The 9602-nt window shown below is 46.4% G+C and overlaps 1 protein-coding gene across 1 annotated transcript in view; it reads right to left on the reverse strand.

Annotated features, from left to right (window-relative positions):
* Nucleotides 1-9380, reverse strand: part of LOC137535059 (gastrula zinc finger protein XlCGF66.1-like) — a 45360-nt gene extending 35980 nt beyond the window's left edge. Inside the window, exon 1 of the mRNA XM_068256826.1 lies at nucleotides 9279-9380. The gene's annotated coding sequence lies outside the window, so the exon portion shown is untranslated. The remainder of the gene's footprint in view (nucleotides 1-9278) is intronic.
* Nucleotides 9381-9602: the final 222 nt, after the last annotated feature.

The raw sequence follows: 9602 nt of genomic DNA on the forward strand, positions 1-9602 counted from the left end.
ACAGTAAGGCTAGTAGAACTGGATCTTTCCTTAAATTCCAGGAAGAGATCGTTATGGAACGCCTGTATCCAGGAGGTGCCGTGGCCCAACCCCAAAATGTAGTTAGCCGGCTACATGAAAGGCACTACGCCTTTCCCATTCCGAGTACCCCAAATCAACGCATCTGTGATGATCCGCTCAGCTGGCTGCACAGGCAGACAGCTGTTTGTCCATTCCTCTAGTCTGTGGGCTGCAGGTCTCTGGAACAGAGACCTGTCTTTCCATTGCAAGTTTCTGGTCTGTTCTCTTGCTGGGGAATTTGCATACATTCGTTATGCAAATCCCCTACATGCCTTCTTTGATGACTGGCACTATAAGAGCTTTATGTTTCCCAGAAGGCTTTGCTGGTCATTTCCTTTCCATGGTCTGTTCCTGATGGACACTGCTGGAGTGTCAGCCATTGCTATCTAGTATAGTTAATTCCTGGGGGTTGCTTTAGGCTCCCCTTCTAGCCCAGTCAGGTTGTATTATCTGTATTGCCTGTTCTGTCTTGTCTTGCCTGTTGCCATTATCCTGTCCCAAAGGTGGTCGACAGGAAATGGTTCTGATCTCTGTTCTTGGAGTATAGCTGGTGCAGCGGTTGCTACCAGCTATCTCTTCTGTTCTGTCTCCTGGGATCGCGCTAGCTACTTTTCGCTAGCGCTGGGGATCCTTCTGTTCTGTCTTCTGGGATCGCGCTAGCTACTTTTCGCTAGCGCTGGGGATCCTTCTGTTCTGCTACTCTGTACCTGGATCGCGCTAGCCACTTTTCGCTAGTGCTGTGGATCCTATCTCTCGCTTGTCCCTGTTTTCGTTTGTCTGTCTTGTCTGCTATGCTTGCTGGAGGCTCGGTGAGGTAACCGTTAAGCAAGCGCTCGCGTCCTCTGTTTCATGTTTGTCTGTCGATGGTTAGTTAGGCGTGCTTGTCTCTATTGTGCTTATCACGTGGAGACCGCGCATAACCGCATGCACTGTTGCGAATGAGTGCGGTGTTCGCGGTTAGCTAGCGTTTGTTATTTTCCGTATCTCCTTATTGTATTATTTGCTGTGCCTTTGCTACCCTCGTATTCTATTCTGATCTGCCTTGTGTCACGTCTGGCGATCGCACCTCTCGTGATCGCGTTCCTATTTCATATCTGCTGTTGTGTGGTCGTGGGGTGGCGACTGGATTGGTGCACACACATACAACCTGTCCCTTTGCTCAATCTCATTCGCAATCGCCTCTTGCGATTGCGTTCTGCGCTTCGTACAATTCCTGTCTGACACTTGTGGAGGTACAGAGGATTGGTTCCTCTGCACTCCCCAGTGCCATCTGCCGACAGGAATTTCCCTCTACAGGTGCGTAGCACCTTTTGCTGGGTGCCTGCAAATATACGCTTGTGGAGGATTTCCGCTGTGTCAGCGCACGCGTTGTGCGCTGATCATGGAGAAAGTTCCACAATCGTTACAGCATCACAAGAAAACGTTGTCATGTCTGCAGCAGGGCTAGAATAAGGCGTGACACCACTGTTACTGTCCCACCTGTCCTGACCAGCCTGGCCTGTGCCAAGGGGAGTGTTTCCAGAGGTATCATGAGCAGATACACTTTTAGAGAGTAGGGAACTCAAGACCTAGAAGTAGGCACACAAGGGTCTCTGTGCTATTTCACACTGGTGTGATGGGGAAAATTGCCTAGCGAAAGTCACACTTTGCGGTCCCCCCCCCTAGTGCATGCCTACGTTACTGCGTGGCTTCTGCAGCAATTTGGGTAGGCCTGGTATCTAGGCATTACACTGGACTCTGAACTCTCCTTTACACCCCACAGATCCTGCAACTTCCACTTACGCAACATCTCCAAGATCCGCTCCTAACTGTCCCCTGACACCACTAAACTCCTTATCCACGCCCTTGTCATCTCCTGCCTAGACTATTGCAATTCTCTTTTGTCTGGCCTCCCCTCTAACCGTACTGCCCCTCTTCAATTTGTAATTAATGCGGCAGCCACTGATCGCCGACTGATACATTCTTCTCACTGCAGCGCCCCTACAACCCTGCTCTGTAAAGCGCTACACTGGCTCCCCATCAGCTTTAGGATCAATTTCAAAATCCTGTGCTTGGCCTACAAATAAGTGCACAAGACCTGCCCTAACTACATGTCTGATCTGGTCCACAGGCACATACCAGCCCGCTCCCTCAGATCCTCCAATGACCTGCGCCTAGTCGCACCACGCATATCTCAGTCACATGCAGGATTGCAGGACTTCACCAGGGCTGCCCCTACTCTCTGGAACTCGCTCCCACCAGCCATCAGACTCGCCCCCACCTTTAATACCTTCAAACAAGCTCTCAAGACTCACCTTTTCATGCTCGCATACCCCCTTACATCAGCACCATATGTTCTGTTAGACACCCTCTCAAAAGATGCACCTATTGTCTCCACCCCCACTCTTTAGATTGTAAGCCTCAGGCAGGGCCCTCCTCCCTAGTGTTTCCAGCTTGATTATGCAATCTTACTGACAATCACCCCTCTCGTGGACAAGAACAGTCTCTATTTTGACCTATGACACTATTGTTATCAAATCATTTGCATGATCTTGTTTTGTTGTGAGTTTCCTGTATGTTCTACCTTGTATGTTAACCCATTTATCTATTGTGCAGTGCTGCGTAATATGTTGGCGCTTTATAAATACAATAAATAATAATAATAATAATAATAGTTAGTCTACGGCGACACAGTTAATTATTAGGGTGAATGCGATTACCAAGTTGAATGCTACTCTTGCGGTATTCCCTGAAGGTCTGTTTTGGGCGATGCAGTGTGCGCGACCCACCGGATACGCCAATATGCGGTGTGAACCCAGACATCCGGTTTCCAGAGACCCAAATACACAGGGCTGCCAGAAACCTCTCCTTTCACTTGGGACAAAGTGCATAATGTACTTCGCCACATCTCTGTGCAATTTGCACATTGTCCCATGGGGGAGGAGAGGTTCGTCCTCGGAAAGGTAAGAAAAAAAAAAAAAAAAAACACAACAGGTAGGCAAAAAAGTTACTGTTTGGTTCCCAATGTTAATGTTTGGTTTAAAAATGTTCAATAAAGTTTATAAAAGTTGATGTTAATGAAGTTATGGCTTTGCTGCTTTTTTTTTTTTCCTTTTTTTTCTTCTCTCTTTTTTCCAACCGTTACCCTTTCAGGTCGACCGACCGACCGACCGACCAACCAGCTGCAGCACTGATAGTGCATCCTGACAGAAGCTTTGCGCAACTGTCAGGTTACACAAAGTTGGTGTGGCAGCGCTGCAGGACGAGATTTCTCCTCCGCAGTAAAAAAAAAAAAAAAAAAAAAAAAAGATACGTTTGCCGAGGCATGCGAGCTGAGGGGCAGTGTTGGAGTTCATATGCTTTGGCAAGCACTTTGTATCAAACAAGAACTCTGGCAATGATTTATTCATCCACATCCAAAATCGGGTTTGCCAGGGCACACGAGTTGAGTGGGTTTGGACATTTTTGGGTGGCAGCTCCTATGTCCTGGCAGACACCTTCTCCTCTTTTTTTCACATTTTTTGGCAGATATTTTTTCATCCACATTGATTGATTGATTGATTGATTGATTGATTGGGCTAAAAGGAAAAATGAATGGCAAACAGAGTGCATTACCCGTATGCCCAATATAAGAAGTATAGCAGAAACTCCTAATACTGGCCATACATGTAATGATTGCGGAGACCCTAAAATGCCAGGACAGACCCCACACTAACGACGCCATTTTGGAAAGAATACACCCCAAAGTATTCCGTGAGGTGCATGGTGAGTACATAGAAGATTTTACTTTGTTGTCACAAGTTAGCAGAAATTGTGTGTGTAATCAAAGAAATTGTCATTTACAGAGATATTTCTCCCACCCAGCATGGGTATGTGTAAAAAAAAATACACCCCAAAACACATTATACTACTTCTCCTGAGTACGGCGATACCACGTGTGACACTTTTTTGCAGCCTAGGTGCGCTAATGGGCCCAACGTCCTATGAGTACTTTTAGGAAATCCTAAAGGTACTCATAGGACATTGGGCCCCTTAGCGCACCTAGGCTGCAAAAAAAGTGTCACACATGTGGTATCGCTGTACTCAGGAGAAGTAGTATAATGTGTTTTGTGGTGTATTTTTACACATACCCATGCTGGGTGGGAGAAAATCTCTGTAAATGGAAAATTGTGTGTAAAAAAAAAAAAAAAAAAATCTAAATTCTAATTTACAGAGATATTTCTCCCACCCAGCATGGGCATGTGTAAAAATACACCCCAAAACACATTATACTACTTCTCCTGAATACGGCGATACCACATGTGTGACACTTTTTTTTGCAGCCTAGGTGCGCAAAGGGGCCCAAAAGTCCTATGAGCAACTTTAGGCATAACAGGGGTGCTTACAATTTAGCACCCCCCAAAATGCCAGGACAGTAAATACACCCCACAAATGACCCCATTTTGGAAAGTAGATACCCCAAAGTATTCAGCAGAGATGCTCATCCGGATTTTGGATATCCGGGTAACTCGGATATCCAAACTTTTATACACTAGAGAAAAATGAGCTTACTTATTTGCCTAATTTGCTAGATGAAAGCAGTGGGACACATGGTGAAACTGCTTACAAGATTGAATCCAAGACTTCAGAATCAGAAAGATCACGTGCCCCCCCTGGATGATGCTGGTGTAACTCACACAGCAAAGGACAGCAATTTGAAGTCTGGAAGATTCCAGGGCAAGGGTGGGAAGGATGAAAAGCTAGGTGGCCATGCAACCATTCCTGCTAGGGATGGCCTTGCATTTTGTGTTCAACAGTAGTCCAAAGAAAACCCCAGATAGCCATTTAGCAGCCATAACATACACACAGTCCTTGTGGCACAATTGGTTAGTGCATTTGGCTGTTAACTGAAAAGTTGGTGGTTCAAGCCCACCCAGGGACACCCTTGCCTTTTGTGAAGGGAACTCATGTACCCTTCTTAAACTTGAAGATTGTATACAAATGTAAGCAGACTGCAGAGTGGCTCAGCAGAAGTGTGTTGTGCCCATAACCCAGAGGTTGATGGATTGAAACCATCCTCTGCTAGGCATGATTTCATTTTTGCACCTCGCTTTATCACATGAGCAAAACGGTTTCCAAAGCCCTGTAAGAGAAAGTGTAATAAGGGCCATGCCGTAACATAGATATTACGGTAGCTAAGACTACTCCTGGGCCTTTCTTGTAGTTGAAGAGATGAGTGAAATGGCTGGCTTCAGCCTGTAATGTTAGTTGACCTGGGTTTGACTCCTGGCCACTGGTGGTATAGCGGTGAGGAGAGCTGCCTTCTAAGCAGTGGACCTGGGTTCGATTCCTGGCCAAGGTATGTGAGCGTGCTTTTGACATCCTACAAATCCCTGGAAGACAAGATCCTCCAGAGGAGGAGGAGGAGGAGGAGGAGGAGGAGGAGGAGGGAGGAAGGGTAAGAGGCTATAAGGTGTTAAAGGTTAGAAATGGTTTTAAAGCAATTTAAAAGGCACTTCTGGTTTCTCTACCTGGATATCCGAATAGGTCAGATATTCGCGGATAATGCGTTCGGATATCCGCGTTCATGCGGATATCTAAAAAGGTCGGATTCGGACATCCAAACCGGATCCGGATATCTGAAAATCCGGATCAATTCAGATTTTAAAAAAGTACTATCCGAGCAACACTAGTATTCAGAGAGGGGCATGATGAGTCCATGGCAGATTTTTTTTTTGTCATGAAGTGTCATTTTCCACTAACTTGTGACAATAAATAAAATCTTCTATGAACTCTCCGTGCCTCTTAGTGAATACTTTGGGATGTCTACTTTCCAAAATGGGGTAATTTGGGGGGTGTTTATACTATCCTGGAATTCTAGCACCTCATGAATCATGACAGGTGCTCAGAAAAGTCAGAGATACTTCAAAATGGGAAAATTCACTTTTTGCACCATAGTTTGTAAACGCTATAACTTTTACCCAAACAAAACAAAAAAATCCAATAAGTGTCCATTTATTGATCAAAGACATGTAGCACAATACATTTAGACAAACATTTATATAGAAATTTTACTTTATTTGAAAAATGTCAGCACAGAAAGTTAAAAAAAAAATGAGCTGAACTTACCCGGGGCTTCTAATGGTCCCCCGCAGACATCCTGTGTTGGCGCAGCCACTCCCCAATGCTCCGGCCCCGCCTCCGGTTCACTTCTGGAATTTCTGACTTTAAAGTCAGAAAACCACTGCGCCTGCGTTGCCGTGTCCTCGCTCCCGCTGATGTCACCAGGAGTGTACTGCGCAGACACAGACCATACTGGGCCTGCGCTGTGCGCTCTTGATGACATCAGCGGGATCGAGGACACGGCAACGCAGGCGCAGTGGTTTTCTGACTTTAAAGTCAGAAATTCCAGAAGTGAGCCAGAGGCGGGGCCTGAGCATCGGTGAGTGGCTGCGCGGGCAGGATGTCTGCGGGGGACCATTAGAAGCCCTGGGTAAGTTCAGCTCATTTTCCCCCGACCCCCCTACAGTATCCCTTTAAAGGAGTTGTCAGGCCAAATGTAATAAAATAAACGCTACTTACCGGGGGCTTCCTCCAGCCCCAAGCTCCCAGGACCCTCCCTCGCCGCAGCTCTGCCCGCAGCCGTTTGCCGAAGCTCCGACCCGGTCCCCGGCGATGATGTCAGAGCAACCTGGAGGTCGCTCTGTACTGCGCCTGCGCGATCGGCGCTGTCAATCACCGCCACGTGGGCCGGATCGGACTGCGCAGGCGCTGAACTACTGCACCTGCGCAGTCCGCTCCGGTCCACGTGGCGGTGATTGACAGCGCCGATCGCGCAGGCGCAGTACAGAGCGACCTCCAGGACGCTCTGATGTCATCGCCGGGGACCGGGTCGGAGCTCCGGCAAACGGCTGCGGGCAGAGCTGCGGCGAGGGAGGGTCCTGGGAGCTTGGGGCTGGAGGAAGCCCCCGGTAAGTAGCATTTATTTTATTACATTTGGCCTGACAACTCCTTTAAGGGGTTTTAAGGCTGCAGTCCTTAAGTGGGTAAATACAAAATAGAGCCTAATGTCCCAGTTACCACCGGTAGTATAGACCAAATGCCCAATGGCCTCTTTGCCCACTTTCCAAAATCCTTGCGAGTGTATGAGGATTTTGGAAGTTGGCCAAAGATTGCAATGGACATTTGGTCTACACTACCGTGGTGGTAACTGGGACATTAGGCCCTGCTCTATTTTGTATTTAGTGACATACTCCTTGCTGGGCAGGAAGTACATCACTGGGATCCTCGTCAGCCCACCCATGTGTGCCGCAATGCCCTCCCGTTGTGCACACTGCCTGTGTCGTCCATTGACTTGCATTACTGCATGATCTGTGCGGTAAGCGTGGTTCATGCGGTAATGCGCTGCAGCCTTTGCATCGGCACTGCGGAGATTAGGACACTTCCGTTGCACCGTGTCACATGAATAGTACAAGTAACCATAGACTTGCATGTCCCTTGTGGCAGGGAAGAGTACCGCAGTGCGACGCAGTGTGCAAGGGACCTAAAGGATAATTCATACTAATGGCGAGCAGCTTATAACTAATGAGGGATGGAGAGTATCTCAGTGTCAGCATAGAATAGGTCAGGTAAGGTTATTTCTTCACCTGAAACTGGCATTCCTAATTCACTGGTCACCATTATGTCCCCCTCCTCCATACACTGCCGGCCACCCTTTCACTTCTGTCTCCTCCTCTTCTTCTTTAACCACTTGAGGACCGCAGTGTTAAACCCCCCTAAAGACCATGCCATTTCTTGCTGCATTGGGCTGTTCAGGCTTTTCAGCCACCTGCCCAGTCCAGCTAAGAAGCATGGTGATTGGACTTCCCTCCCATTTGTCCCTAAGGGGACATGCCATCAGAGGTGTCCGACCGCTGCAGCCACTTTTTTTTCTGCCTCAGGAGGCTCTCTCTCCCTCCCCCTACCTCAGCTACAGAAATTAACAGGACGGCAATCCGTTCTGTTCCCCGCCTCTCATAGGCATCAGCCAGAGGCCAGGGATCGCTGATCTCGTACAGCGCTGCTGGAGACCACAGGGGATTTCTTTCCCCTTTTGTTTACTAACAGCCTGTTAGCCACGATCGGCGGCTAGCAGGCTGCTCACGGAGCAGAACTCCGTGAACCGGAGACGCGGTCATTAACCAGTTCGCATTCAGTCGTTTTTCGCTTCATGCATCCGAACAATGTTCACCTCCCATTCATTAGCCTATAACTTTATTACTACTTATCACAATGAACTGATCTATATCTTGTTTTTTCCGCCACCAATTAGGCTTTCTTTGGGGGGTACATTTTACTAAGAGCCACTTTACTGTAAATGCATTTTAAAAGGAAGAATAAGAAGAAAACGGAAACAAATCATTATTTCTCACTTTTCGGCAATTATAGTTTTAAAATAATACATGCCTCCATAATTAAAACCCACGTATTGTATATGCCCATTTGTCCCGTTTATTACACCATTTAAATTATGTCCCTATCACAATGTATGGCGACAATATTTTATTTGGAAATAAAAGTGCATTTTTTCCGTTTTGCATTCATCACTATTTACAAGCTTATAATAAAAAAAAAAAAAGAAATATTTCATCTTTACATAGATATTTAAAAAGTTTAGACCCTTAGGTAAATATTTGTGTTTTTTTTTTTTTTTTAATTGTAATGTTTTTTTTTTTTTTTTAATTAAACATTTTATGTGGGTATTTTTGGGAGGGTGGGATTGAAATTGTATTTTTTTTGTAAATATATGTGTATTTTTATTTTTATTTAACATTTAGATGTAGTTTACTTTTTGGCCACAAGATGGCAGCCATGAGTTGTTTACAGTGACGTCACTCTAAGCGTACCACGTACGCTTAGAGCGACATAGGAAGCAGAAAAAGCGTAGCTTCCGAGAGAAGCTGTCGCTTTTTCTGCGGGGGAGAGGAATCAGTGATCGGGCACCGTTGCCCGATTCACTGATTCACTGGCTAACAAACCGCCGGCCGATCGCGCGCGTGCACGCGATCGGCCGCGTGGACGCGCAGGAGCGCACATGGCTTCCTGGACGTGAGTTTCACGTCCAGGAATGTGAAATAGTTAAGTAGTTAATATCGACATTTGTTTCGGCCAGTTCTTCAGCCTAAACAAAACAAAAAATCATAGAAGAAAGTACATATCACACATTACAAATAGTAAACTAAGACTGCATAGAAGAGTTGTAGAACTTCAGTTGCATCTACCTGATTATGGTGGGGGATTTTGGGATCTTCCTGTGGACAATCCTGGGAATAAAGAGGACCCTCTATACTGCTCTCTCCTTTACAAGATATGAAAGTCTCCTCTTATCTGGTAAGGCGATACTCCATCTTGATGTCCTTGTAGAGGTCCTTGTGCGCTTCTATATACTGCCACTCCTGCATGGAGAGAGAGATGGTGACATCCTGATGTTTTACAAGAACTTGACCTTTGCCGTTTCTAAACATAGGCTAGCTAAGGCCCTGTGCCTGAAGCATCCTAGGAATAAAGGGTGTGCTATGATTCCCTATTAGTGCTCCCAGGGTGTG

The sequence above is a fragment of the Hyperolius riggenbachi genome, chromosome 10, assembly GCF_040937935.1.
Source record: "Hyperolius riggenbachi isolate aHypRig1 chromosome 10, aHypRig1.pri, whole genome shotgun sequence".
Classification (NCBI taxonomy): Eukaryota; Metazoa; Chordata; class Amphibia; order Anura; family Hyperoliidae; genus Hyperolius; species Hyperolius riggenbachi.